This window comes from Agelaius tricolor, unplaced genomic scaffold, assembly GCF_023055355.1.
Source record: "Agelaius tricolor isolate 1412-34295 unplaced genomic scaffold, bAgeTri1.0.p SCAF_7, whole genome shotgun sequence".
Lineage (NCBI taxonomy): Eukaryota > Metazoa > Chordata > Aves > Passeriformes > Icteridae > Agelaius > Agelaius tricolor.
In genome coordinates this window covers 5,467,121-5,472,378 of record NW_027269267.1, presented here as the reverse complement: position 1 = coordinate 5,472,378, position 5,258 = coordinate 5,467,121, and positions in this window count along the sequence as shown.

Below are 5,258 nucleotides of genomic sequence, written 5' to 3'. Positions count from 1 at the left end.
TCTTTCTTTCTTTCTTTCTTTCTTTCTTTCTTTCTTTCTTTCTTTCTTTCTTTCTTTCTCTTTCTTTCTTTCTTTCTTTCTTTCTTTCTTTCTTTCTTTCTTTCTTTCTTTCTTTCTTTCTTTCTTTCTTTCTTTCTTTCTTTCTTTCTTTCTTTTTCTCTAAAGGAAGCATTTTATTTCAAAAATGTCTTCTATCCCCCAATACCCATCTAAATCTTGTTTCCTTTCAAGTTGAAAAAGATCCCATTTCTTGCAGTTTGGTCACTGAATGGAATAATCTTATTTTTGAGCACACACTGCTGCAGGAGACAACCAGGAAGGGGTGGCTGGGTTATTCTGTAACTACAATGCCCAGAAAACATAATTCTTGCTGGGGTTGGGATTATTTGCAGACTCTTCACAGGAGAGCTGCATGTTCTCTGTCACATCAGATAGCCCACAAGAGTTTTCTGTGATGGATTATCTCTGGCAATGTTTTCCGGAGAGTCCATTTATTGCAAGAAGACCAAAGGTAAAGTCATCCCTGTGCTAATACCTACACCAGTCTTGTCTTCAAAAGTTTAATTCCAAAATAATCATTCTGACAAGCCTTATTCTTGCCTGATCATGTCAGCAGTGGGGAAGTTTCCTTCACCTCTGTGTTCTGGAGGAGCACAGCCCCAGCATGGACCAGGCAGCTCTGTGTGCTGCCCTGGCTCTGGGGAGGAGTGGGGAAAAGAGGGACTGAAATCCTCAGGGGTTCTTCCTCTTCAAGCAAAACCTGCATCCATGCAATTTCCTGATCCCCCGGGGCTGGTGTTCTATGGGAATCACTATGGAGCAGAAGCAGTTCAGTGCTCTCAGCTGATTTAATAGAAAAGCAGTTGCATGAGAAGCAGGAGACAGAGGTTTAGGGCTGGAGGTGGTGCAGACACTGACCCTGGGACCCCAGGGGACACAGAGAGGCCCCACCAGACAGCACCTAGCACAATATATCATTTCTGTCACCACTTCTGCCTGATTCAGCAAGGCTCACACTGACACAGATGAGCTGGGCTTAAATTCCAGCGCAAGACATGAAACCAAAACAGCAACGAAATTTCTACAACCAAACTGCTGGGGGAAGGGTTCAGAGCACTCCTGGAGATAAGTACATATTAAAATAAACAATAAATGGCTTATCTCCTTTTTTATGCCCCAGTCACCTCCCCTTGCAGAGCAATCAGGTGCTGGGCACAGCGAGGTGTGGGGCAGGACCCAATCGCGTCCCTCCCGCGGCTCGCAGGTGTCCCCAGCACCAGCACATATTAACTGGGGCTCAGGCTCAGCCCTGACACTTGCCTGATGGGCTGCAGGGGTGAGTAGTGCCTCATCTGTCCCCTCCCTGGGAAATGGGGACCCTTAGTGCTGTGGGGAGATCTGGAATTTGGCCTGCCCTGCTGCCCGTGCTGATTCTCACCCGGGGGCTGGCTGCGTCCTCAGTAAGTCCTGAATGAATCAGGCAAGCAGGGAGGGTTTGGCTTCACACTATGAGGTCAGTGGGGTGGTGGAAAGGGTCTTCTGGAGAGATTGTACAACTCCATCCATGGAGCTTCTCAAGGTCTGAGGAGGGCAAAGCCTTGAGCAGCCTGGGCTTAATTTAGAGTGCCCCAGCTTTGAGCCAGAGGCTGGACTGGGACCTCCAGGGGTCCCTGCCAGCCTGGCTCACTCCATCATTCTTCTAAACTGATGCTGCATTTGTCTTGTCAATGGCAGCAATGCTATTTCTTCAGAATAAGGCAAGAAAAAGGCATTTTGGTTCTAATGGAGTGAGCTTGCATTGCTTTCTGCCCTGCTGAGTTCCTCTAAGCTTTCCCTCACTTTACTTAATGAGCATCTTGATTTTCTCCCCCTTGAAGTTATCAGAGCAGCCTGATAACCTGATAACTGCAATCTCCTATCTGCAGAGTGCTCTGTAAACGTTAGCCTGTGCTCCTTGTCATATATTTTCATTAAGTGGCAGCAGCTGGGTGTTATCATTCCTGGTCTCTTGGCCTGCTTCCCAGCTCCAGTGGAGATTTCCATTTATCCTTTGCCCAGCCTTGTGCCCTCTCAAGACTCTCCATTCAGCAGCGAGTAACGGGGCTGTGGCAGGACGCAGCAGTGGCTCAGGTGCATTTGGTGGCTGACCAGATCACACCTGAGCCTTCAGCCAGGGACTGGGACGGGTTTTGGGACACAGGTAAGAGTTTTGGTCATCAGAGAGGATGTATCTTCACTTTGTGATCTAAACCTGCACTGGAGGCAGTGGGGGGAGATGTTTGCACTGGATGTTGCTCCTCTCAGCCATCCCTGGCTGCAGTCCATGGCTGTCCTTTCTCCTCACACCCCACCCAGCCTGTGCTGATGGATGTCACTGAGGCTGCCAGCAAGGGACCAACTCAACCAGTGCTGTGTCAAGGCCTCCAAAATTCCTGGATTCTCCCCATCCTTTGGTGCCATTTCAGGCCATCTGCTGTCTCGTTTTGGGGGTTCTACACTTCAGGCAGTTTTCAAAGTTACCTTCAGAGCCACTATGGGGTTTATGACTGCTATTAATGTAAATATGAATCCAGGCTCTGAGCACAGAAATGCAGTGATTTGAGAGTGTTTTGTAATGGAAGGAGGGCATTCATGCCATTCCTGCAGCACCAGGAATTGCCCAGCCCTGGAGGAGACACAGAAGGCATTCTCCAGCAGAGAGGGGTGTAGATGGTGACAAGTCAAAGGCCAGCCCTGGCTTCTTTGTTCCCTGGGTGTCTAGAAAATGTGTCTGCATTCACTTTGGGTGAGAGAACAAATGAAAACCCCATTCTTGACTTATTTTTGTATCAGATGTCAGGGAAACCGAACACAGTGAGGAGAATGCAACCTCATTTTAGAAGGTGGGAGCCAGCAATGCTCTTCCTTCCATGAAGCCCTCCTGATCCAGGGCTGGAGGGGAGAGGGGGCTGGTGTGGTGAGGCCCTGCAGCTCCAATAATTTCACCCTCCTGCCTTGTCCCTTTCCACCCCACAATGATTATGGTAGAGATGGGCATCACCAGGAAAAGGGAGGGGAAAAAAATACACTCATAAATCTGTTTTGCCGGCTGTTGATTTTTTTATCTTTTTTTTGGAGGGGGTTAGGGTTGGGATTGGAAGTGCTTGAGAAGGAATTTTATGTTTGGATTTAGATGCTTATTATTTTTTACTTATATTATAATCTTATAATCTGTGAGCTCTATAGTATTTCACTAACAACTTACAAAATGGTTCTGTATCTATCTCTACAAGGTCTTCTAAGGAAAAACTATCTAATTAAAAAATGACACTTAAATTATTTTTACTTTTAATCTAATAACTAATTACTTAAGTCTTGCAAAGCAGACTTTTTTGTCTAATTACAAAATACTAAAACTTATGAAGAAGAAGGTGAAGAAGAAGGATTAGCTACTGCTCTAAAACTTCTAGCTCTAAAAAACCATCTTCTATAGTTTTATATATATTATAAAACTTTATATTCTAAAACTATATTCTATAAACTATATTCTATAAACTCTATATTCTAAAACTTTAAACTCCAAGTTTTCTACTATGTGATATCACACACTTTTATTCAAACTACACACTCATAATCTTAATGCTATTATTCATTTTTGGAAGTTTTCTCTACAGCTTCAGGTTAAATGTAGTGTTCTCTTGAGAGCCTGTGTCTTTCAACACAAAAAATCTAAAATTCTCAATATCTGGAATCCTAGCAGCCAGCATTTTGGGTGGTACCTGGTGAGCTCAGTTGTGAAAGCCTGCTGACCACCTCTGATACACTGTGGATTATCTCTTCTTTACCCACAGGTGACTTTTGCTCCTTCCCAGCTAATTAGATAAGTAAACACAGATTTGCTTTGGGAGATATACTCAAGGCCAGCATAAATCCTGGCTTGCAAGGAAATGAACCATTTTTTCCCCTTTAATCCCTCTCCATGAGCAGCAGTGGTGGGGACGAGCACTGGGAGGCAAAGTTTGCTGGGAGAGCTTTTGTTGGCTGCAGGATTTGGCATTTTGGGGTGACTGCCCTGACCCTCATGGTCTCCTGCTGCTTTCTGAGGCTGGGGGTGCTGTCTCTGGAGAAGAAAAGGTGCCTGAGGGTCTGGTGTGGGGCTGGACCAGAGTTCTCGGTCTGCTTTAGCTGTGGGGCCAGGTTGCAACAGGAATTGTTGACCTCCGATTTCAGAGATGCTGTGGGGCCTCTGGATCAGGAGAAGGTTCAGCCACTCACCACAGGCTGTTCCACCCCTCTGGTGTTGCTGGACTAACAGTGTGGGGTGTGTTTCTGTGTTCTAGGAACAGCCCAGCCCTCAGGGACCAAACCCAGCCCCATCCAGCGTGGAAACCACCAGGGAATCACAGCACAGACCTCAGGCTGTCCTGCCAGGCTGCTGCAGAGAAACTCCCACCAGGAGGGTGAAAGGAGCAGGCAAGCAGGAGGAGGATGGCAGAAATGGTAATTAAGGCTGCCCACGGGCTCATATGTCAAACCACAAAGAATTCAGATAATCAGGACTCAGCCACAGCAGCGTGCTGGCCACTGTGTGAAATAGGTGTGTCTATGAGCCAGGTCTCATAAGCTCTTAAAGATATATTTCACACCTAAGATAGCTCAGCTACCTTAGAAGGCATAAAATTAGCAGAATAGCTTTTGTGGCAGTGTTAGAAACAAAAAGGTTTTAATGAAAGGCAAAATAACAAACTCTTTACAGAGAAAAACCAATCCTGTTGTGCAAGATGCCCTCCTGCCACTGGTAAAACACCTCACAAAAGCCATTGATTTATCTGTTCTCTTCTTTTTCTACAAAATTGCCCAAGCAGGACTTTTTGGCTCCTGCCCAATTAGCTATCCTTCAATTTGAGGTGAAGCCCTATGAAATACCTTTTCACCTAATTGAGGAGAGAAACTTCTGGGCTTATTTCCTTTTAAAGGAGATAGTTTTGTCACTCCACCAACAAAGAGCACAATTCTATAACTGTGAGCCACAGCCACTGGCAGGGAGCCCAGGGGCTGAGGGGGGACAGGGCTGTGGCTTTGTGGCCTGGAGGGGGAGATGAAACTCCCCAAATAAACTGGATTTCCCATGGCCCCTCCACGTGGCAGCAGTTGTGGCCCTGCTGCAGACAGTTCTCTGTGTTTAGAAATGAGATGTTTCTTCTTTGAGTCACTGGTTTGGTTCTGTCAGATGGCAAAATGATGTCCCTGTTCTCAGTCTGAAGTTAAATGCAGAAGGA